This window comes from Tursiops truncatus, chromosome 2 (assembly GCF_011762595.2).
Source record: "Tursiops truncatus isolate mTurTru1 chromosome 2, mTurTru1.mat.Y, whole genome shotgun sequence".
NCBI classification, from domain to species: Eukaryota; Metazoa; Chordata; class Mammalia; order Artiodactyla; family Delphinidae; genus Tursiops; species Tursiops truncatus.
The window spans coordinates 169,116,452-169,141,694 of record NC_047035.1 but is presented as its reverse complement, the minus strand read 5'-3'; the positions used below and the strand labels follow the sequence as shown (position 1 = coordinate 169,141,694).

Here is a 25,243-nt window from a genome sequence, read left to right as displayed (position 1 = left end):
GCTTTGCCACCTTCCTACTGTTCCTTGAATTTACCGTGTGTGTCAGCCTCATGGCCTCTGCACTGTTCTTCCAGCTACCTACAAAACTTTGCCTGCACAAGGAACACCTTCATAGCCTTCAGGTGTTTGCTGAAATGCCACTTTCTCGGAGAAACCTTCTCTTGCCACCCTATTTAAAATTGCACATTGCCACCACCACTTTCTATCTCCTTCCCAGCTTAATTTATTTTATTTTATTTATTTTTTATTTTTATTGGGGTATAGTGGATTTACAATGTTCTGTTAGTTTCAGGTGTATAGCAAAGTGAATCTGTTATACATATACATATATCCACTCCTTTTTAGATTCTTTTCCCATATAGGTCATTACAGAGTAATGAGTAGAGTTCCCTGTGCTATACTGTAGGTCCTTATTAGTTATCTATCCAGCTTAACTTTTTTTCTATAGCATAGCCGTAACAAATGCTATCATTTGCCTTTCTATATGCCTTTCTATTGTTCTTCTCTTCTCTTCTCTTTCCTGTTTGACTCCTTGGTCTAGAGTATGCATCGGATAAAGGCAGGGATTTTTCTCTGTTGTGTTCACTGTTGTATTCTCAGGAACTAGAATAGAACAGAGCCTGGAACAAAGACCGTACTTGAGAAATATTTTTAAGTGAATAAATCCCCATTTTACTGATGGGAAAAACTGAGCCTTAGAGAAGATGAATAATTTGGCCAAGGTTACTCAGCTGCTAAGCAGGGGATATAGGACACAGACTCCCATCATTTGGTCTGGGGACCTGATCTCTGTAATATTCGGTCCGCTGGTAGGCAAAGCAAGCCTTCTTTGTCTTACACAGGGCATGGAACTGTTCTCCAGGCATTTTTTATTATATTATTTTATAACTTCCATAATGTGAAAAAATTTGATTTTTTCCCATTGTTGGGAGTTACAACTTGCTCAAAAATAAATGACAATAAAAGAACATATTAATGCTAAATCCACATGTCACTTTGTAGATTACAAAAAAAAAAAGTTTTATTTGGTAATTCAGTTCTATTTTGAGAAGATAAGAAAAGTCAGGAATTGAATTAAATTTATTATCCAAAGTAGTACAATAGATCAGAAAAATTTCATGAAAGAAGAAATATTCAGAGTTGTTCAGGACTTGGCTTACTTATTTTCATCCTAATCATACAAAGAATATAGCTAATTAGGAAAAAGTTGTCTAGACATATGTTTTGAGAGCTGTTCATAACCAATAATATTTAAGACCCAGGTCTTTCTAAAACTATGAGAAGCTAAATACTATTTCTGAAGATGTGTACAGTTCTTCTTTTAAAGTAATAACTCTGATCAGTAACTATAATTCATGAGAAAATGCATTCTTCTATAAAAGTAAACTTCCCCTGCCTCTATATATTTTCTTAATTTTCAGCTCAGCTGAATTCATTAACGTTGGCTCCTTATGACAACTGTTTGAGGGAAAAGAAAGCCATTTGAAAAATAAAAACTGTATATATTTACAGTATGTAACATGCTGATTTGATACACACATACATAGTGAAATGATTACTACAGTCAAGCTAATTAACATAATCTCACATAGTTACCATTTTGTCTGTGTGTGTGTGTGTGTGTGTGTGTGTGTGTGTGTGTGATGAGAGCACTTGAAATCTATTCTCTTAGGAAATTTCCAGTACACAATACAATATTATTAACTATAGTCACCATGCTGTATATTATACCTCTAGGCTTATTCTTCCTACATAACTGCAACTTAATACCCTTTGACCAGCATTTCTCCATTTCCCCTGCCTTCTTGCCGCTAGTAATGGCCATTCTGTTCTCTGCTTCTGTGTATTTGACTCTTTTAGATTCCACATATAAGTGCGATCATGCAGTTCTGTTCTTTCTGTGTCTGACTTATTTCATTTTTTTTTTTTTTTTTTTTTTTTTTCGGTACGCGGGCCTCTCACTGTTGTGGCCTCTCCCGTTGCGGAGCACAGGCTCCGGACACGCAGGCTCAGCGGCCATGGCTCACGGGCCCAGCCGCACCGCGGCATGTGGGATCTTCCCGGACCGGGGCACGAACCCGTGTCCCCTGCATCGGCAGGCGGACTCTCAACCACTGCACCACCAGGGAAGCCCCATATTTTCATAATGTCCTCCAGGGTCAACCACATTGTTGCAAATGGCAGGTTTTGTTTGGGGGTTTTTTTAGCCACGATACGCGGCATGTGGGATCTTAGTTCCCCGACCAGAGATGTAACCCGTGCCCCCAGCAGTGGGAGCGTGGAGTCTTAACCACTGGACTGCCAGGGAAGTCCCTCTTTTTCTTTTTAAGGCTGAGTAATATTCCATTGTATATACACATCACAATTTCTTTACTCATGGACAGACATTTAGGCTGTTTTCTTAATACACGATCTTGGCAACTGTGAATAATTCTGCAGTGAACACGGGTGTGCAGATATTGTATCTCTTCAAAGTACTGATTTCATTTCCTTTGTGTGTACACCCAGAAGAGGGATTGCTGGATCATACGGTAGTTCTATTTTTAAGAAAACAATTTCCTAAAGAAAGAAGTAAATTTGAATTTTAATCAAGGAAAAACCAGAGGCCTGGGTCTGAGGGAGGAAGGCTTACATGACTTGTTATATTGGGTGGGGCCTGCTGGTGCTATGGCTTGGGCAATAGTGTTTGCTATGTGGGGCATATGGGAGGAGAGTAGTCCATAGATGTCCATTCAATGAGGATTAAGTATCTGTGGTCCAGGCAGAATTTGCTAGAGATGGAGAGGAACGTGTGGATATGAGAGGAATATAGTGAAAGCAATGGATTGGTTTTGTGACCCAAGTGGACGTAGGGCCCGAGAGGAAATGAAGATTACCTAAAGTGGTAGGACTGATAGTGTCAGGGGTCCTCTTGATAAGGGGGGGGGTGGTGAGTAGGGAAGTTGTGAGTAAAAAGGGAAGTTCTGCTTTTAATTGGTCACATTGATAAACTGTCTCTCAGAAAGATTAAGCATATCTCTAAGCCATGAATATCATTAATCATTCTGAAAATCAGTTTCCATAGTACTGGGCTCCTCCTATTCTGTGAGAAAATCTTAATTGCTGATCCCATTCATCAGTAGCATGTGGGACTCTCCCAGTTTCCTATTTCATTCTGAGTTGGTTGTGGCAAGTTGAATTTTTCTGGGAATTTTTCCATTTCACTTAAATTTTCAGATAAAGCTGTCCCTAGTGTTTCTGTATACTCTTTTGAGTATCTTCGAGTATCAATAGTTATGCCTCCATTTTCATTCCTAATATTATTTTGACTTTGTCTCTCTTTCTGTCTCTCAACATTTTGGACAAAGTTTTGTCCATTTTATTGATCTTTTAAAGAAAAAGTTTCATTCTACCTTTGTATTTCTCTCATTTATCCTTTTAAGTAGTTGTTTAGGCACTCATGTAGATGAGAGCAGATGGCTTAAGCAGTTGTTGAGAGGAACGATCTGGGAAAAGCAGGTGCATGTCAAAGTACAGTTTCTTGCAATGTGTCTCAGCTGTTGACTTGCAGAAGGGCAGTCGTCAGGTCAAGCTGGAATAAGAACCAAGGCAGGTTGTTTCGGTGACTGAGAAACACCTGGGGAGGATTACCAACCATCTCCAGAAACGAGCCTTCAGCTACCTCCGAAGGACTCTGCCCTTTTGTCAGTCATTCTTTCTCTCTTTCCTTATCAAGTTTAACTCCTTATTAATTTAACATTATCCAGCTACAGTTAATATTAGGTAGCATTTGGTGGAACACATAAAGGAATGTTATTGCTCGAAGAGCATCTTTTAAAGCACAGGAATCATTAGCACTTCAAACGTATGGCAATTCTCTAGGCAGAGTTAATAAGCAAGCTTTCTCTGGCAAGATTTAACATTAACTGCATTTTGGACTTTAGGTGCAAGGCCAGAGTGGACTGAGCAGTCCTCCCTTTGCAGCCAAGATGGGACAGCAGCAGAAAAACCATTAATGCTGTAATTTTTAGATATAGCATATATGTATACACACACCTCTCTCTATATACATGTATATATGTGTGTGTGTGTGTGTGTGTGTGTGTGTGTGTGCGTAATAGTGCTGTAATTTTTACATGGAACATGCATTTATCTAGATTTATGTTGCAATAAAATCATTAACCACTAAGTCCAGAGGAAATAGCCTGCAGTGAGTTAAATATCTTGTCCAAAGTCACAAAGCTAGTTGGTAGCAAAGCCAAGATTTAGATCCCTTCTGCCCTAGCCTAGTCTTTTTTCTATAATTCCATGGACTTACTTTATTGCATTGCTTAAAAGGCAGGTAAGTATATATAAATGGCATTCAACTAGTTATTACCAATTCAAGCATTTTAAGGGATACTTCCTGCTAATAGAAATGTATCTGGAATGTAGAGCAAGAAGAAAAAGAAGTTGAAGCAAAATGTAGAGTGTTCTCAGTGAATTGGCCACTTGTTTTCTGTGCTAGTTATTCGAATCAGGAAGCATATAGGAATTATCTTTATTATGCTTACGTGCAGAGATTGTTTACTCATTAATATTTACTATTAACACATCTTAATATTTTTGACAGGATGAGCGTCTGAGTGTTTTTTCCCCTCCCTTTGCTTTTAGAGATTTTAGTTTTAATGTACAGGAAGACAGTCAGGAAATCCTCTTTTTCTGGTTTTGGATTTATGTAAAGAAAAAGACGTAAAACTCAGATCTTTGCATCATGCCCTAGTTGTTTATGTGACTAACAGCTGTTTCTTTTGACTCTTAGGCGATATTTAGTTGCAGATATTAATCACCATTATATTATAGAGTCCCTTTGATTTTAAAATTATGAATAACAAAGAGCAAGTGTTTTGTGAAAAAGGAAATCAAACATTTGAGGCAGCACATATATTAAAGGTTTTGAAATGACAACTCTCCTGAATTTTAAACTGTCTAGAAATGGTATAGTGTTCAGTTACACTATGAAGCACGGCTCTGTTGTGGAGTTTGCCAAATGCTTTGTAGCAGATAACTAACTATTAAAGGGGAGAGTGTTCATTTTTCTTAGTGGTACCATTAGCATATTTAAGTGATTCCATTCCTGCGCTCACAAATGCTCATGCAAAGAGGCTATTTTAAAATAACAGCTCATGATCTTGCTTATAGCACATGCTTTTTGATTTGAGTCTGTCATTTTGATCCTTTCTAAGTACTACTAATTTTAAAAGGTACATATACGCTGTATTTGCTTGGCAAGCCATACATCTTTTCACAAAACACTTCCACAAATGAGTTCTATAAGTCTCTTCATTGAAAAGCATTATCTTCATGGTTATAAAATATTGCATTAGTGTGATGCAACAATGGTGCAAAGCAGTTAAGCAAAATCAAGGAAACACTTATATGCATATTATTATGCTGTTTAAGTGATAAAATTAGTGTGCCGTATTCTTAACTTTGTTTTCTTTTCCTAGTTTTTCCGTAGTCAGGTCATCACAGTTTAATGAAGACTTACGACCCCTTGAGCTGTGTGGGAGCTAGCTTATTAACCTAACTGGAATTCCTTCTTAGGCCTGGCTTCTTCTGGTTTACCTAAGTAGCTGAGGAGCTTGTATGTGATACCTCCCCAAGGCCTCCATCTTCTGCCCGCCCTCACATCTGTAAGTTTTATACTAAAGAACATCTGTCCATCTGCCTATCAGTCCATCTATTTATATTCTGGATTGTATGGGCAGAATTCTGTCCTCTGGTATACACCTACCTTCTCCCAGTCACTCAGTTATACACCAATCTAGGTACTGCTGGGAAGGGATTTTGCAACTCAAAGGAAGGTCTCAAATCAGTTGACCTTAAGATTGGGAGATGATCTGGGTGGGCCTGACCTAATCACATGAGCACTGTAAACCTGAGTCTAGAGGCAGAGATGGATGTGGGTGGAGATGAAGGGGGGCAGAGATTAGAAGCACCAAAGGATTTGCTGGGTGCTTGCTCACTAGATGATGGAAAAGGCCTCCTTAGTAAGGTATGTGGGCAGCTTTTAAGAGCTGAGAGTGCCTCCCAGTTCAGCCAAAGGAAGATGGGAACCTCAGTCCTACAACCACAAGGAACTGAATTCTGCCAACAGGACCTTGAGCTCCAGATGAAGTGAGCCATGAGTCCTGCCAACATCTTGATTTCTGCTTTGTGGGACCTTGGGTCGAGAATCCATCCAGGCCGTGCCTGACTAAAGCTGTGATGAGCTAATACATGTGGGCTAATTCTGTGGTAATTAGTTATGCAGCAACAGATAACTAATACACTGATTTAGAACCTGGTCAACCTTAGCTTCTTTAGCGTCCTAAAGCCTTTGTCCTTTCCTCCCCGCCTCTCATTCTTATATGAAACCAGAAGCAAAAAAGCAGAAATCACATACATACTTTAATCTCTCAGTTCAGGACGTGAGACCAGTAGCAATTTATTGAATCTGTTGTGGGTTTTATGTTTAATTGCAAAGGGTTTTGGCTGGTTTATAATCAGGATTTCCCTGAGACGACTGCTATCACCTGTCACAGCTACCCTCCATGCTGGAGTTCCTTAACTCTGATGCAGGGGAAGATTATTTGCAAACATGGCTACAACAACTCCTCCAATCGTACATAGCATCCTTGCACTCAGGTCCCTTTGAAATATGACCACCGCTTTGCCATCAAGGGGTGGAGCCCCCAAACCTTGGATATGGGCTAGGTCTGTGATATTTTCGAATGACAGAATGTAGCAGAGGTTAGACCTTGAGAGGCCTGATGGCTTCCTCTTTCACCCTCTTGGACCAGCTGCCCCGGGAGGAAGTCACCGTGAGCCTGTACCTGAGGGACCCAAGCAGACAGCTCCTGTCAACATCTGGACTTTGAGGCCACTCAGGACAAGCTGTTCCCTAGCCAACCTCCCAGTGACAGCCAAACGCATGGTAGAGCCAAACAGAACAGAAAGCAGAGCAAAATCAAGGTATCCCAGCTGAGCCTCATTCAAATTGCCAACCCACAGCACTGTGAGCAAATCATTCATTCTTATGTTAAGCCACTATGTTTTGATGTGATGTGTTAGGCATTAATAGATAGCTGATACAGATATTAAAGAACATGACTTTAAAAATATGAATTGAAAATTAAGATTTTATTTCGTTTTGAACGGATTATTCAAATGGTCTTTTTGAACGGATTATTCAAATGGTCACGGACACAGTGCAAAATTTAAGATACAGAACAGTATACATATAAAAATAAATTTCCCTCCTCTAGGGCAATGTTAAGCCTTTCTCATCCGTTTGGAGTTCTGCAGGATGATGGTTCGGGCATAAAGCAACTCTTTCAAGATTGTGTATAAGGAAAATGACCAAGTGGGAGATAAAGGACAACATATCTCATTCCAAGTTGATTTGCTTTGTTCCACTTTATGTCCCCACATGTTCATCTCTGCTTTCCTCACTTTTCCTTAGGAATGAATTTAAAAGACCCCCTATGTCAAAGCAAGAGGATGAGGTTAAAGTTGAGTATATGGGTGGTCTTGCGGGTGAGTGTTATAAGGTGGAAAATTATTATGTATGTTTTGCCGTAAAGTACGATTAGAGAATCTAACACCAGTGATTGGTTAAAGGACTCAAAAGCCACTCAGGGGAGAATTTTCTTTGTTTTGTATGTGGGGAAAGTGAGCAAAGGGCCTCTATATACCTGGTGAAGTGTGTCAGCCCAATAGTAGAAACCCAAGGAGGTACCACGGGCTCACCTGACCTTCCTGGGATTCTGTCCACATCCAGAATATGGAATCTACAGGATATCAGATTCAGGCTGAGAGTTAGGTGTCACCTGACATACTCCTGGGAGGTCTAGCTGTGCCCTGAAAATCCAGGCTTATTTATTGGACAAACATCTATCATGCCTCTACTGTGGTCCAGGCACTGTTGATAGAGGCTGTGGATACAAGTATAAATATCACTCTGGTCCATACTCTTTAAGTTCTTATTTCCAGAGTCCGCCCACAGTGACTCCAGGGGCCCCAAGCCAAATTGGATACTTGATCCTGCCTGGATTAAAATCCCCCTAAGATTCTCAGGAATGTGAAATACGGGCCCCAAACAGTAGACTTAATGAATGGGTGTTGGCATCCTGTCTTTTAATAAAGCTTTGATTCAAGACGTTCAAAGTAAATATTTGACGTACTTTTTTGTTTTTGGTTTAAAAGAAATAATGGTTCCTGATACAAAGGTAAGGCCAAGGCTGAGATCCTTGGGCATTAATACCTCAGTCTATGGAATAAGCTGTTTCTCACCAGGGCAGGGAAAAGGCTGTGTGGTCACTTATCACGTCTAGACACTCTGTCCACTGCCCTGGCATCATAGTAGTTTGTCCAGGCTGCTTTGAGGGGGGGTACATTATAGGCTCACTAGTGGGTCCATGCTTTTCTAGTGTTAAGAGTCTAGAATCTAATGCATGCTTCTTGTATTAGTCTGCTGAGCTGCCATAACAGTGGCTTAAACAACAGTCATTTATCTTCTCACAGTTTTGGAGGATGGAAGTCCAAGATCAAGGTGTCAGCAGTGTTGGTTTCTGGTGAGGCCTCTTCCTGGCTTGCAGATGACTACCTTCCAGCTGTGTCTTCACATGGCCTCCTTGTGTACACAGAGAGACAGATCTCTGGTATCTCTTCCTCTTCTTATGAGGTCACCAGTCCTACTGGATTAGGTCCCCAACCTCATGACCTCATTTAACCTTAATCACCTCCCTAAAGGCCCCATCTCCAAATACAGTCACATTGGGGGTTAGGGTTTCAACACATGAATTTGGGGAAGACACAATTCAGTCCCTAACATTTCTTATTTGCCAGATACTGGGTTAGGCAGGAGGATGTAAAGATATGTGTATCTATCAAGTATAAACTCTGCTCAAGGAGAGCACTTTTTTTTTTTTTTTTTTTTTTTTTGCGGTATGTGGGCCTCTCACTGTTGTGGCTTCTCCCGTTGCGGAGCACAGGCTCCGGACGCGCAGGCTCAGTGGCCATGGCTCACGGTCCCAGCCGCTCCGCGGCCCGTGGGATCCTCCTGGACTGGGGCACGAACCCGTGTCCCTTGCATTGGCAGGCGGACTCTCAACCACTGCGCCACCAGGGAAGCCCCAAGAGCACATATTTATAATACAGTGCACTAGTTATAAGGCCGTGCTAGGTATGGGAAGGGCAGAAAAGGTCCATTCAGTTTGAGCAGGTCAGCAAGTCTTCTCAGAGCAACTTGGATCTCAGACAGGAGAGAAGCTCTTGGGGGTAGGGGGGGTATGAAGGTGTGCTGGGTAGAGGGGAGGCATAGAAAAGCCTAACAGGTGACAGATTCTTTCATCCAGTCCTCATAGTCACAAAACAGGGCCGTTTAGCAAATACAACACTCTGGCTGAGTGGCACCATGGGTGTTTGTTTGGGGGATACAGCAAGAGCCTAGGGAAGTCATCAAGGTGATATCAAGAGGTACGCTGTGCTACGGGGTACCGTACGAAGGAGCTTGAACTTGGCCATGTGGTAGGGATTGGGCATCCCTTAAAGGGTTTTGAGAGCAGATGTGCAAGTGGAATGTTCACTGGGGAAGCAGTCTGGAGGAAAAGCATATGTGAGATTGGGGTCTGGGGACAGCTGGGGGGCTACCGCCACAGTGTGTTGACAGACCCCAAAGGCCAGCTGGGGCAGAGCCAGTGGGATGGGGACTGGAAGGGCTATCAAGCCGTCACACAGAACGTGCAGGACTTGGAATTGTCTCCCCTGTGGGGAGTGAGGGCAAAATCTAGGCTGGATCCCAGGTTCTGGTTTAGTGACTGGTGTATCCATTGTGAAGAACAGAACCAGCATAACCCAAGAATGGGAGGGAAGTAAGACTTGTGGGAAACACCGTGGATAAAGTTCACACAGGTCAATTTCTTGGGCTGGGAAGGAGCCCATCTCTCTAAATCCTCTGGCAGGTGACCCCACCCCTCAGTGGGCTTCAAGGCCTAGGGATGACCAGGCTCTTGAAGTACTGTGACTTTCCAACATTTTTGGAGTAAGTAATTGGTTTACCAAAATCCATAATTGATATGACTTTTCTGTGTGATTGTGACCCAAGCTGTTTCAGTCAGAAAAGCTTCCCAGTAAATAAGCCCTTATTCATCTGTTGCCAAGAAAATTCAAAAGCTTTTGCTCTAAAATCCATTACCTGCTGTCTTTATTGTTTGTTACTCTGAAACATATCTCCCATTTTTTTACCTGCTGTGATTCACGTAGATTGTAATCTAAGAGTCTCGGGGTTGGGCAGAGAAGCGATTTGCTGTAAGGGAGCTGAGAAAAACGAAAATCCGAGAGGGAAAAAAACAAACCCTTTTCTCCTTCGCATAAGTTTTTTTTTTTTTGCGCGGTACGCGGGCCTCTCACTGTTGCGGCCTCTCCCGTCGCGGAGCACAAGCTCCGAACGCGCAGGCTCAGCGGCCATGGCCCAAGGGTCCATGTGCTCCGCGGCATGTAGGGTCTTCGCGGACCGGGGCACGAACCCGCGTTCCCCGCATCGGCAGGCGGACTCTCAACCACTGCGCCACCAGGAAACCCCCTTCGCATAAGTTTAAATCTCCAATTACCCTTTGAAGAGCGAGGGCGAGGGGGAGGAGTCTGAGCAAATTCCCAGATCACTGGGTTTCAGGCTCTGGCTGGACAGTACATCTGATTCCGTGTCCCTCTGAGTTTTCTTCGGTGACGTGTTGGCAGAATTTCAATGGGGACAGTCTCTCTGAATGTCACAGGAGTGGAGTGGCGATGGAGGCCAGACACCCACCAACCAACCAGTCCCGAATACTTGCGGTCGTGTGTGTGTGTGTGTGTGTGTGTGTGTGTGTGTGTGTGTGTGAGAGAGAGAGAGAGAGAGAGACAGACAGACAGACAGACAGACACAGAGAGAGATCTTTGATTGTGGGCCTCGCAAACGGGCGCCTGTCACCTTTAATTTCCCATTTCTCTCTCTCTCATCCGGTGACACTCAGTTTTTTTCTTCCAATATTCCCTCTGCTTTGAGAGATTCCGAAGCCAACCAAACTAAAACCACAGAACGAAAACCTCCAGGAATCAAACTGACAGACTTTTTCCCGGCGCAGTCCCCGCGGGCCGCGGTCCGGAGCGCCGAGCTGCAGCCAGCGCGACGGGGCGTGTCCGGGGCGTGGCCTCAGCAGCCTAGCTCCGCCCAGCCTCCCCGCTTAATTCGGACGCGCGGGGCCGCGGGGTGTGAAAGAGCTTCTCTGCGCCGGACTGGTCGTGCCGCCGCTGCCGTCGGAGCCGCAGTCGGAGCCGCCGCCCGCGGCGCCTCCCGGCCGCCCTGAGCCGCCGGGCCGCTGGGCGCCGCCGCGGCCGCCCGGAGCGAGCGCCGCGGAGGGAGCCGCGCGCCTTTGTGCGCGCGCCGAGGTGGGTTCGCCTACCGCACTTACTTTGCACACAAAGACTGGGAGCGCGGGGGAGGCGGGGTGCCCGCCGGGGCCACTGCGCGGCCGGCCGGTCGGCCGCCCGGCTCCGACCCCTGACGCGAGGGTACCCCGGGCGGGAAGGGCCGCCGGGCTTCCCCTCCCCGTGGCCGGCGCTGGGCGGGGGTCCCTGCGTGCGCTGGAGGACGGCGCGCCGGGCGGTGGGCGTGAGGGGAGCCCGGGCCACCCCGCGCCGTGCCGGGGACGAGCCCGGGGTGCGGGGTCGGGGCGTGGCAGGAGTCGCGCGCGGGGGTACCCGAGGCTCGGGAGTGCAGGGGATGGGGGGGTGGGCGCCGCGAGGGAGGCGAGCCTGAGCGGCCGCTCCGCTCGGCTTATTGTTGCTTCCTCGGCCCTGAAAATGGAGAGACCCTGCCTGGAGCGGGGATGCGCTGCCCACCGGGTGCGCCACGCGCGGCCAGATGCCGAGCCCTGGGCGCCCGGCTCGCCCCCTGCAGCCCCGGCCGCCGCGGAGCCTCCTCCTCCTGGGCAAACAGAGGAGGGGCCGTGGGGGCTTTGCGCCGCTGGTTTAAAGGTGACCGGGGCACTGTTTCCAAACAGTCTGCAAGTAACTTTTCTATTTTTGCCTCTTCTCCGCTCCCGCTACTCCAGTGAACCCAGTATGTTGGGTGGCGTCTGCCCCCAAGGAGTCCTAAAATTTTGGTTCTCTTAACTTCTCCTCAAGCATCTTCAGGTCCCTCGGGGATGGCGTGGATGCGTCTGGCCAAGTTTTGACTTGCTGTGTAGGGGATGGTAACAGTCCCTCTGAAATGCGAAGCGGAATCCCGCAGAGGATAAATGCGGTATCTTTTTCTCTGCAGCAAGATAGCATACCTTTCCTTCCTTGAAAAGACTTGACTTAATGACAGTAGAGCAAAGTTATTTAATGAAAATGAGTTTGATATTCAACATAAATACAGAAAACCGGAATGCGGCCTGTTAGACTTTATATTTTTAACTTGAGGATTTCTTGCTAACAGGTACTTAGTTTCTCCGCCGGCCATGTGCTCTCTCCATCACTTTGGAGATTTTAGCTGTCCAAGTTGCTTTAAGTTGAAATAGTATCTGGAGGGCCTGTCTAGAGAAGATTTCTTAGTGCTAGTCTTTTCCAGTTTAAAACTTTTAAGTATAAAATTATATATATTTATTAAAAAATTGAAAAGAAATAGAGGGGAAAAAAAAGTCACTCATGTACCAAACCACCCAAACATACCCGGAGGATAAAAGCATCTTTGCTTCATTTATGGCTTGGCAGCCATGGTGTGGAAATGCATGTGTGTGAATGAATAAATCAGGGAGTTACTGATTATTAATCTTTACCACTCTTATCAGTCTAAAACATAATCTCTAATAACCGTAGTCTACAGCAGTGTTTTGCCAACAAGTCGTTTGAAGTGTATTTCCTCATAGCCTTGCAGATAACCACCTATACAGAAGAGGGAGGGAAGAAAGAAAAAACAATGCAAGTTCCACTTAATAGGGAAGGACGGACAGATAGAAGCGTTTAATGTACTATATTCTTTGGATTTCAGGAGTAGTTTCAGATTGGCTTCTTTTTTAATAAAAGTAAACCTTTTGGCTTTTAACATATTCAAAAAAATAAAATTGTGTTCTGAGATCCATGAGAAATATGTGATGGAAAGGAACTCTTTGTAGAACAAGGAATAGCCATGGTTTTGTAGCTGGTGACTTGCTTGCTTCTAACAGACCTTGCGCCACGTGCCTGTGTTCTGTGAAAAAACAAAAACAAAAAACACATTGTTCCACCCCAGATTTAGCCACTGAATGCTTTTGTCATTACATACTTTTATTTTCCACTTGTAAAATGTTCCGACATATAATTTCTCCAATATGCAAAGTTAAAAAGAGGTTTTGGAGACAACTGTTAGAAGTACTAGATTGATCACTAGGATGATGCAATACTTTTTGAAATCAGAAGAATTTACAAGGAGGAAGTTGTGGTTATGTACTGTCAGGTGCAATCTTTGTTCCTGTTTCTAACGTGGGGCTCCTTAATCTGTGAGTGTGCTTGGACGGGTTATAGTGCAGTACAGTCAGCCCTCCGTATCCCCAAGTTTCACATCCCCACATTCAAACAACCAAGGATCGAATCTGCAGGTGCCAAACCCACGGACACAGAGGGCCGACTGTATTCATTTTACTGCACCATTTTATATCAGGGACTTGAGCATCTGCGGATTTAGGTATCCTCGGGGGTCCTGGAACCAATACCCTGTGGATATGGAGGGTCAACGGCAGTGACCTGTGAGTGTGTAAAGTGTGTAATCTGCTGTAATAATGGCACCTCTCTCCAAGCATAAGTCAAAAGAAACTAAAATAGGGGCCATCAGAATCTCCCAATCTCATTTTTCAACCCTGCTATGACCTTGAACAGTCTGAGCAGCACAGCCAAGCTGGACGTGAGGTTAGAGTTGAGCTGTTTTGCTCTTAAAAGTTCTGCTGCCTCGCAGGGTGGAGAGAAAAGTTTGGGAGTGGTCCAGGGTTACAGACTCCTGTGGCTCTTTGTGATGGCCAGACACCTGTCCCTGTTGCCTGGAGATTCCATTCATGGGATGTTTAGAAGCAGACTTGGTTTGTGCTTGAGAGAAGTGCTCTGAGAGATCCGGGTCCTGAACTGTAAGTGGTAGGATGGATGCTGTCCACCCTCCCTCCCTCCCTCCCTCTCTCGCTTCCTTCCTATTACTTTTTTTTTTTAACATCTTTATTTGAGTATAATTGCTTTACAATGGTGTGTTAGTTTCTGCTTTATAACAAAGTGAATCAGTTATACATATACATATGTTCCCATATCTCCTCCCTCTTGCATCTCCCTCCCTCCCACCCTCCCTATCCCACCCCTCTAGGTGGTCACAAAGCACCGAGCTGATCTCCCTGTGCTATGCGGCTGCTTCCCACTAGCTATTTCATGCCACATGTAAAGGTGGAAAAGACTTTTAAAGATTTTTTTGGGGGAGTGGTTAAGGCATGGAAAGAGGGGACATAGTAGGTAAGTAATATAACTTCATATTCTTAATGCCCCATCTGCCCCTTCCCTCCAGAATTCTCTGTGCAAATGTTTGGAGAAAAGGGGCCAGGATGTTTGGTTGGGTGAGGTCTAGATTTTAGGCATTTTTAGAAGTCCCCGGATATCTTGAGATATTGACTTGTCAGCCTTCTTTAAGTCTGGAGAAAGTAGCTGTGAGCACTGACCCGTTTTTGCATCTCACGTTGGGCTCATGTCATGTAGGGAAAGCTCTGTGCAGCTAAGGAGTCCGTGTGCGCAGCCCCGGGCCACTTAGTGCTGGGATGACCTGATGATGAGACTTCCCTGCGGTTTTTTTTGTGTAATTTCCTAAGCTTAGCCTTGTTTTGCTTTTCCTTTGTGAAGCAGACCAGTTTCTCCCCTTTTCCTTCTTGTGCAAGAGGTGCTGGGCCCCATCCGTCTGAACGTTAAACTTTTCCTTACACTCAGTACCTAGGGAGCTCCGCTGAAAAGGAGTCGATGCTTTCCACCGCATCTGATGCTGCTGATTCCTAGACCCCATCAGTAAAAGAAAGAAAGTGATTGGCCAGCTGCCACTTAGTCCTGGTAAATCGTCGAGTGGTTATTTTTGAGGCTGCTGGGGGAAGCTTTGTTTTCTATTCATTCCTTCATTGAACAGACATTTCCTTATTGCTTCCCGTGTGCCCGCACTGCCCTTGCATTGGGCATACCGCAGTTGACAAGTCCCAGGGGGTCCCTGTCCACATGGCAGGGCAGGCGAGGAAGATATTTAAAGAATTGTATGAGTTACACAGACATTGTCTGATGACCGTGATATTAAGAGCTGTGAAGGGAAGGTAGCACTTTGTGAATTAAGGCATCTCAGCAAGAATGATGGAAATCCCACCTAAGGCTGCGGGACTGGGTTTCTGACTCTAAGGTGAAGGGTAGGGGGAGAGGCGTGAAGGGTAGGGCAAGAGACGTGGAGGGCACCGAGTGTGATTTGCCCAGGGCTGATCAGTTTAAGAGCAAGGTGTAGGGGCTTGGCGGAGGAGATTTGGAGGACTGTTCGGTTGTGTTTAGAATTCGGCTGAGGGGTTGGGACGCTTTCTAGGGCAGAATTGAGGAGGGACTGGGAAATTGTAGTCTTGTTTGCATGTTCTAGCTGAAGGTAAACCTGCCAGCCGGTGGCCCTGGGAAGCCAGCTGTGGTGGGGACATGGTGCGCCCACCCCAGGTTCTCTTACAAATGAAAAGGTAAGAGGGGGCTGTGGGGAAATCGTGGGAAGACTTATTTAAGAATGTTTTCCAGACTCAGGTGAACTGTAGGAAGGAAAATGGAGAGCAATGTAGAAAAAGGAAGGACTGCTGCTTTAACACAAGGTGGACTCTTTAGCAGTTCCCTCCACCCTTAGAGCCATGAAACAATGTGATTCTGGGCTGTCCTCAGTGCTATTCCTGGTCATGCTACTGAATTATAAATCCTTAGCAGTTGTTACACGGAGAAATCTTAAATGGGGAATTGCAGAGCCTAGGCAGAAGATAGAAAAAGTGCAGGTAGACCAGCTGTCCGCATCCTGGTGGGTGGTAGGTGCGCGTTGTCTGGAGGATTTTTCTCGCCTCGTTCTCTGTTCTCCTTTCTGTTGTCAATGCCAAGTGTGTGATAGTGGAGCCTCTATGGCCCTGTTCAGTGCCAGCCCTGGGCGGAAGAGGTGGGGTTGGGGAACGGGGCGTGTTAACGAATGTGCCATACAGTTTGGAGCTTTGAAACCAGGTGTGTCTGAGTTAGTACCAGGCCCCGGCTTTGTGACCCCCACAAGTCACAGAGCCCCCGGGGGCTTTAGTGCTCTTGTTTGTGAGATGAACTTTGTAAGATCTACCTCCGAGGGCCTGAAGCCCCAAACACATGGTCCCTGAGCGTGGCCGGCCCAAGGCGTTTAGGCTTTTGCTTTGTCGCCCACAGATTTTTGGTAACAGTGACGATGCCAAGATGCCGATGAGGGACACTGGTGCGGGGTGGCAGAGGACGAGGGGCTTCTCCCTTCTCTCTTTATCTGACCTTTCAGGATGCCTTCACGCCTTCAGGAGGGTTTTAGAGAACCTGGCTTTGCTATCCGAAATGGCATGTTTATTCTATTCTTGGACACAGGTTCTGGCACCTTTCATAAAGCGACGTAACCAAGTGTCTGGGAGAGAGGCCGTGATCCTGTGGTGTCAGCTTTTCTGTGTCGTTATTAGTATGTATGTAACACAGAGCGCACTCTGTGAGCGTTCAGATTAAAACTCACGTTTTATCCAGGTTTTTGAGGCATCTGGGCCTGATCCATGCTCATGAGTTTACAAAACCATGCAGTGCTCTTACAAACTCCCACTGTATAAATAATCAGAAGTTGTTTCTGGATGTCTAATGGAGAGGTACGAAAATTCCCCTGTGCTGGAGGAGGTTAAGAGTGTCATTGTGAATATGTATATATAGAAGGACTTTCTTTAGAATGTTCTTTTCCCTTACAACTTAATGTCATTTAAAATAGATAAAGCGGGACTTCCCTGGTGGTGTGGTGGTTAAGAATCCGCCTGCCAGTGCAGGGCACACGGGTTCGAGCCCTGGTCCGGGAAGATCCCACGTGCCATGGAGCAACTAAGCCCGTGTGCCACAACTACTGAGCCCACGAGTCACAACTACTGAGCCTGCCCTCTAGAGCCCGAGAGTCAGAAATACTGAGCCCACGTGCTGCAACTACTGAAGCCTGCGTGCCTAGAGCCCATGCTCTGCAACAAGAGAAGCCACTGCAATGAGAAGTCCATGCACTGCAGCGAAGAGTAGCCCCCTGCTCGCCGCAACTAGAGAAAGCCCGCATGTAGCAACGAAGACCCAATGCAGCCAAAAAAATAAATAAATAAATAAATTTAAAAAGTAAATAAATAGGGGCTTCCCTGGTGGCGCAGTGGTTGGGAGTCCGCCTGCCGATGCAGGGGACACGGGTTCGTGCCCCAGTCTGGGAGGACCCCGCGTGCCGTGGAGCAGTTGGGCCCATGAGCCATGGCCGCTGAGCCTGCGCATCCGGAGCCTGTGCTCCGCAACGGGAGAGGCCACAGCAGTGAGAGGCCCGCGTACCGAAAAAAAAAAAAAAAGTAAATTAATAAAATAAAACAGGGTCAGGGTTCTTTGTCTTCCTTTCCTTTTTTCACGGATGCCCAGAGTAGTGTAGTGTGTTGGAAAGAGGGAGGCGTAGTGTTCTAAAATGTTCAGAATCCTGGGCCCAGGGTCACCATTAATTAGTATGCATGTGGTTTTCGAGCAGGTCGTTTATTTCTCTTTCTCTACTTTCTCATCTATGAAATGCAGATAATCACCCTTGCCTACCTCTTAGAGTGGTCTTAGGGTGAGTTGGAAGCCTGCCTTCGTTTTACCTGGTGGAACGCTTGGGACCATCAGTTGTCGTTCCTGGGACTGCCATAGGGTTCAATAGCGTGCCAGCCACCCCTTCGAGGATCAGGTGACTCTTGCCAGGTGAGAGGAGGCAGGGCACAGGATGGTCAGGGGGACTGGCCGCAGTATCCTTCGCGTTCCTGCTGGGGGCGGGCAGGGAGCATCGGTTATTCTGTGCTCGTGGAACGTGGCACCGTGGACGTGTACTAGACTGTCAGACTAAGAGTGCAACCTGACTTAGGCAGGTAACCTCGTAGGGCTTCCATATTCTGATCTGTGAACTGTAATTATAATAAATATTTTTATTATTACCAACTAACAGTTCTTGGGCACTTCCTATGTGGCAGGTGTTGTGCTGAGTGCTTCGTGAGAGTTCTTTATTCCTTCAGCAAGTATTTAACGTGTTTTTCTCTATGCCAGACCCTGTGCCAGACTCTGGGGCACGTGGGTAGGAGTGTCAAAATCCTGCTTGCGTGGAGCTTGTCTTCTAGTGGGAAGACAGAGTGTAAAGGAGAACGTAGATGATGTGATTCCAGACAGTGTCACTGCTGTGAAGGAAATGAGGTGGAGGGGTTGGAGTCCGGCAGGGGCAGAGGTGGGGTTTTTAGTAGGGTGAGGCCCCTCTGAGGAGAACTTGAGCTCTGAATGAGGGAAGGGGTGAGCCTCACCCCCGTCCGTCTGTGCAGAGGCAAGGGCGGATAACGGCCCAGGGGCCAGAGGTGCTCATCAGGTGGGGCCTGCGGGCTGGAGGAGACCAGGGGAGGGTCCTGAGCAGGAGATGGTGGAGATCAGCCTTGTGTGTGTAAATACCCGCCTGCAGCCATAACTGCAGAGGCCAGAGTGGAGGCAGGCGGACCCGTGGGAGGCTTTTGTGAGTCCCCGAGGACTGGGGTGGAGCTGGTGAGAAGTGGTTGGATGGATACCTGAAATATCCTGAGGATGGAACCCTCAGGACTTGGTCATGGATTGGGGCAGATATGGGAAAGGGGAGAAGTCACGAGTGATACCTCTGTGTTTAGCCTCAACCCCTGGGTGAAGGGGGCACCGTTTATTGATCTGGGAAACTTGGGGGAGGATTATAGATGTGCTCCAACAGCTCTGACCTGAATACTGTTAGGGTTGCCATTTCACAGATGTGGAAACTGAGGCTTAGAGAAGTAACAAGTTTGCTGTAGGACTAAGCCGGGTCAGGATTAGGATCCAGGTCTGGTCCTGGCCCGAGCCTAGCGTCCTCAGCTGTTTGGCTGTGCTCTGCAGAATATGTGAGTTTGCTGTCAGAATAGATTGGTGAGAAAGGACTTGTGCAAGCACTGTGAAAGCACATCTTTTTTTCCCTCAGTACAGCTTATTGAGGTATCAGTTATGTACCGTGCAATTCACCCATTACAAGCATACAGTTCCATGATTTTTAGTCAGTTTGTACTGTTGAGCACCATCACCCCAGTCCAGTTTTAGACTCTGTAGTCAATTCCTCTTTCCATCCCCAGTTTCAGGCAGACACTGATCTTCTGTGTCTAAGGTTATGCCTTTTCTAGAAATTTCCTACACAGAGAATCATACAATATGTGGCCTTTTGTGTCCAGTTTTGTTCATTTAACAGAGTGTTTCTGAGGTCCATTCATTGTGGCACACCGTGTCTGCTCTTAAGGAACATTTTTTGCCTTGGCCAGAAAGAGGTACTCTGTGCTGATGAGAATGATTTCCAGGGAGATGGGCCTTCAGATGATGAAACATAATGATGGCTAGCATTTCCTGAGCATTTCCGATTATGCCAGGTGTGGTTTCATTCATTATCTTCTGTGGTCTTCCAAGAAGTTCTGTGAGGGAGGTACCGTTAGTGTTAGTGTTTTACATATGAGGAAAGTAAGCATAGAGAGATGAAGGAGCTTGCCCCAGGTTCTAAGAGCTGGGATCAAATTTGGGCCTCCTCTCTGCAGAACTTTGCCTCGGCCAAGACTCAAGACTCCACATTCCCTTAACCCTGTTGATAAAACTTTTTTTGCGGTACGCGGGCCTCTCACTGTTGTGGCCTCTCCCGTTGCGGAGCACAGGCTCCGGACGCGCAGGCTCAGCGGCCATGGCTCACGGGCCCAGCCGCTCCGCGGCATGTGGGATCTTCCCGGACCGGGGCACAAACCCGCGTCCCCTGCATCGGCAGGCGGACTCTCAACCACTGCGCCACCAGGGAAGCCCTTGATAAAACTTTTGACTTCTTAGCCTCAGAAAGGGCTTGGAATCCCAGCTGGAATAAGGCACTTAGCAGGTAAATCTACAACTGTAGCTGTAAGGAGGGTATTTATGACTGCGTTTCAGTTTGGGCATCATCACATGGGAAGGATGACGTCTTGAAGTGATCCTTTAGTGAAGGAGCTTCCTTAGGTATGGTGTGAGCGTGGCACCAAATTCCAAACACAGAATTATGTCATTAGGCAGAGCTTGTGTTTTTGAGCTGGTCTTAAATATTACGTTTATCAGAAGTGCCGTGTTTTTTGGTATGAAGTTTCCCAAGGCTGTTACCTTGTTATTAATGGGTGGAATTAGGCATCATGTATTTTTCAAAGTGTTTTATGTCATTATATTAGATGCTAATACAATTTTCCCTTCTATGTAACAATCCTGCATTTAAACAGTAGTTTTTCCAATTCATGTATAGTCCATATTGGAGGATTTTGTGCTCCCCATTGCAGAGGGGTTCTTTGTGCATCACAAATATCTGAACGTTTTGAGAAGATTTTTAAACACTTCATACCTTTCTGTCTGTACACTTGGGTGTTCATCTTGCTTCCTTCTCTCCCATTTCATAGGTACCCTGCTTGCTTCAAATGTTAACTTCTCTGTTCAGAGCATGGATTTTACGCTGTTTACATGAATGGGTTTCCTGTGAAGCCCAAGGCTGCTAGAATCCTGTTGGCTATAATTGTGCTCAAGAACCTGTACATTTCCTCTCTAGATTGCCCCAGGTACTGCCTCTTTTTCTACCAACGAGGATCTCCTGCATCTTCTTACTGAGAGTTTCCCCTTCCTGTGCAGAGCTGGATGTGGCCCAGCCATCCGTGGCTCAGTTTCTGCTCACGGGCCCCGCCCTTTCAATTGGAGAGTGGCTGAATTGCAGTTCCAGACCATCAGAAGGCAAGGGGTGGGGCAGCCCCGGAATATGTAGGACTCCCCATCTTCCCTGCATTGATTTCACCCCTCATTAGCTTAAAAATGTCTTTTGATAGTTGGTTTCTCACACCAGGGTCCGAACAGAGCTCACACATTGCATTTGATATGCTCCATCCTGTTCTCCCTAAGTTACTGCTTTGTGGAAGAAGCTAGTCCGTTGTCTTGCAGACGGTCCCGCATTCTGGATTTGGTGAGAGTTTTCTCTTTAAACGTGTTCCACCAACCTCTGTATTTCTGTAACGTGAAAGTTAGAACGAAAGCTTTATTAGATTTGTTGATGTAAAACAACCAGTTATTTTCCCAGCAAAACGGCTTTGTTTGAGAACAGCAAAGAATCGCAATTTGGGACCTAAAACTTATGGCGACCCACAGGTAAGTCCAGAGAACAGAGAAGAGGAACAATCTTTTCTAGAGGAGAAGGATTTGGCCGGGACTGTTATAAACAAAGAGTCCATTGGAGGAAACTGGGAATTCAAAGTATAGTGGCTTTTCATTGGGTGACTTGTGACAGCCTCTCATTGGCTGGGCTGTTGCCAGGCTTAGAAACCCTTCTTTCCTCCTGCTGAGTGGTAAAGTAATAACCTTCTTTCTGTTGGAGATGCAGAGGTATCTCTTTTACTTGGGGTCTGCAGTTGACATAGAGTGGTAGGGCATGAAAACTCCCCCTTCTGGCTTCCTGATTCCATTTTAAATGAGGTTTCTGTTTATTATTTTTCATAGATTCACGTTCAGGTTTAGGGGGGCAAGATTAGTTTGTTGGCCGTGTTGTACACTTCGTGTCCCATCGTCTCAGGACGGTGTCTGGTTGTCTCCCTTGTAGTGATATTGAGGTTGATCGTTGGGTCCATGTGCTGGGAGTTTGATCCTTTCATTGTGAATTTCCACATCAACCTTTCTCCCAGGGTCTGTTAGCTTTCATTGAGGACTGTTGCCTGAATTGATCATTTCATTAGAGGTTGTTGATTCTCCTCTCTTAATGAGCCTGTTAGTGAGTGTGAGATGAGATTTAAACTGGCCAGGGTGTCTGCTTAGGGACAGCTAAAGAATTAACAGAGAAGCAATGATTGGCTTGGCTTTATCCAAGCATAGCAAATACTTCCAATACTCAATACTTCATTAGAGCTAATTGCTATTTGCACCACCTTTTATGAATGTTACTGTGCCAGGTTGATTTTATTGTAAGTCTTGTTCAGCAGCAATGTTAAATTCTGTCCGTATTTGCTAACTTGGGTGCTTGGCCATCACCTAAATTAAGAGGTTATGACATGGGTTTATGGGTGAGAATGCCAAGTGATGGTGTAGACCATGATAGATTGTGTTCTTCAATAATCATGTAAAATTTCCTGACACGTAAGGACACGTATGCCTCATCTTTCCTTATAAAAGAAGTAAGTCACTGATGAGTTTTAAAATATAGGAGGTGGATGATAATTCTGAAATAGCTGAGTTTCCGTTCTGCCTAGATGGAAGAGAAATGGACCTCTGCTGGCAGCTTTCAACTTCATTGTTAAGATCAGAAAGGATGGATTATTGCAATGTGTCCAGCAGGAAGTAACTGGGAGTTTCTTTTATAGGCGGGGGTGGGGTTGGAGGGTGGGGGGGTCGTAGTACATGATTTAATTTGTGTGTGCTCCATCAGCTGCCAGGGGCCACTGGGACATGTTACAGTAGCAATCTGATTTGGGGACAGTCGCAACATTTGAAGGCCCCTGGGATGGAAATATATCGATTCTCCCGTTACAGGCAAGCCTGCCTTTTGCCAGCACATGTTCCTGGAAACCACAGTGTGCAAACAGTCTTCATAAAGCGGTTCTAGGATCCCCACAGGCACAGTCTCATGGTTAGGAGTTGTGCCTTGACTAGACCCTTGGTATCAAATAAATCGTGGCTATGACCAGTAAATCATAAAGGTGTGACAACTAGACACCTCAAAGAATTTGAAATTAGAAACTACCCTGCATTGTCACAGAGGGTTTGAGCTTGGGGAAGCCTTAGAGATCAAGGGATCATCTAATCTAGACTCCTTATTTCTTTTGGTGAGTAAACCACCGCTCAGACGTGTCAACTAGCTTGCCCAAGACCACACAGCTCGTTATTGGTTGAGTTGGAACTAAAACTCATCCCAGAATAACAATCACTGACACGTGGGTGTTTCTTAAGCACGTGCTAAATGCTTTACATGCGTCGTTTCTGTGATCCTTATCCCATGGTGCAGGACTTTAATGGACCGTATGTTACTGAGGAGCACACTGAGGCCTAGAGACTCTCTGTAATTTATTCTAGATAACACAGAACTCAGCTACGTTGGCCCTCCATACCCATGGGTTCTGCATCCGTGGTTTCAACCAACTTCTGATTAAAAAAAAAAAAATTTCTGGAAAGTTCCAAAAGGCAAAACTTGAATTTGCCATGCCCTGGTAATTATTTACATAACATCTACATTGTATGTACAACAATTTACATAGTAGTTACATTGTATTAGGTATTATAAGTAATCCAGAGTTGATTTAAAGCGTATGGGAGGATGTGCTTACGTTATATGCAAATACTTTATGTAAGGAACTTGTGCATCCGTGGATTTTGGTATCCACAGGGATCCTGGAACCAGTTCCCTGCCAATACTGAGGGACGACTCTATTCACTACAGAAAATGTGGTTTATCCACCCTATGGTACTGTCTTCTATGTTCGCCATTTCTTCTTTCCTTCCTCTCGTTCTCCTCCTCGTCCTCTTATTATCAATATTATTATTATTATTCTAACTTTATTATTATTATTATTATTTTTTTGGTGGTACGCTGGCCTCTCACTGTTGTGGCCTCTCCCGTTGCGGAGCACAGGCTCCGGATGCGCAGGCTCAGCGGCCATGGCTCACGGACCCAGCCGCTCCGCGGCATGTGGGATCTTCCCGGACCGGGCACGAACCCGTGTCCCCTGCACCGGCAGGCGGACTCTCCAACCACTGCGCCACCAGGGAAGCCCTAACTTGATTATTCTTATGAAAGGAATTATTCCTAATGGCCCATAAACTTTGCCTTTCCATGGCTTTCCATTTACTCTAAAGATCTATATTAAACCCACCAGCTCTAATATATTGTAAATATAGTCAACGGAAAGTGATGCACTAGCTATAATAAAGGTTGAAACAATAAGTAACTTTGCTTGAATTCTTAGCATTTAAAAGAGCTTTTGGGGCTTCCCTGGTGGCGCAGTGGTTGAGAGTCCACCTGCTGATGCAGGGGACGCGGGTTCGTGCCCCGGTCCGGGAAGATCCCACATGCCGCGGAGCGGCTGGGCTCGGGAGCCATGGCCGCTGAGCCTAAGCGTCCGGAGCCTGTGCTCCGCAGCGGGAGAGGCCACAACAGTGAGAGGCCTCCGTACCGCAAAAAAAAAAAAAGAGCGTTTGGAACTTAAAAACTTCCTTTGATCATTCTTTAAAAAAAGAAGATCACCACTTATCCTTTAAGTACTTGAAAACATCACCAGGATATTTCCTTGCAGCAGGTCTGGAGAGCAAAAGTTCCTTCCGCGAGAGCCTCCGCATCTCTTGCTGCCTCTTTACTCCCTCCTCTCTCTAACCTTCCTCCTTCAATCACGTTAGGGACAGTCCTATGGCAGAGATCTTGGCAGGAACAGGTCTACTTTTAGGAGCAAGGGTGTGAAGGGTGGTGGGTGGGGAGCAGAGGTGGTGAGAAGTAGCCTCTGGAACTGGGAGAGGGTGTTGGTGTTGAGTGGTACGCTCTCGTTTTGAAGCCTGCATGGCTCTCACCTTGTTTCCGCCCATGCTGCCCACACAGAGCCCGGTGTGGGTGCCAGAGAGGGGGCATTTCAACTGCATGAACTGTGTCACCTGAGTACATAATGGAGCGGGGAAGTGCGGAGACCCTGGTAACATCCAGGGAGATCTCTACTTGGATGTGGTTTGTACCCTGGTCCAGGGGTGACTTTAAACAGTTTGTGATAAAACAAAAACAGTTGGCTTGGCAGCTCTCCGAATAGGTGCCCAGGTAGAATTTTTTATTTGTTTATTTTAAATCCTTTTAAATTGCAGTTCTTCATGAGCTTCCTGTGTCAGACATGCAGCTGAATCTGTAATGATGGGCGCTACTAACGCTGCTTTTTTCCCCTCTCCATTTGCGCTCGAAACAAAGCTGCCTGCAGGTATGGTCTGGAAGATGCTGCATGCA

General features: G+C 45.9%; 1 protein-coding gene across 3 annotated transcripts in view; it reads left to right on the top strand.

Moving 5' to 3' along the window:
* Positions 1–25,243, top strand: part of FAM107B (family with sequence similarity 107 member B) — a 216,755-nt gene that overhangs the window by 119,746 nt on the left and 71,766 nt on the right. The window contains exon 1 of one of the 3 annotated variants that reach the window (XM_019933462.3): positions 11,269–11,427. The exons of 1 other annotated variant lie outside the window; for it this stretch is intronic. The gene's annotated coding sequence lies outside the window, so the exon portion shown is untranslated. Of the gene's footprint in view, positions 1–11,268; positions 11,428–25,243 lie in introns of those variants that run through there. One more of the 3 variants, XM_019933465.3, reaches the window with a different exon arrangement.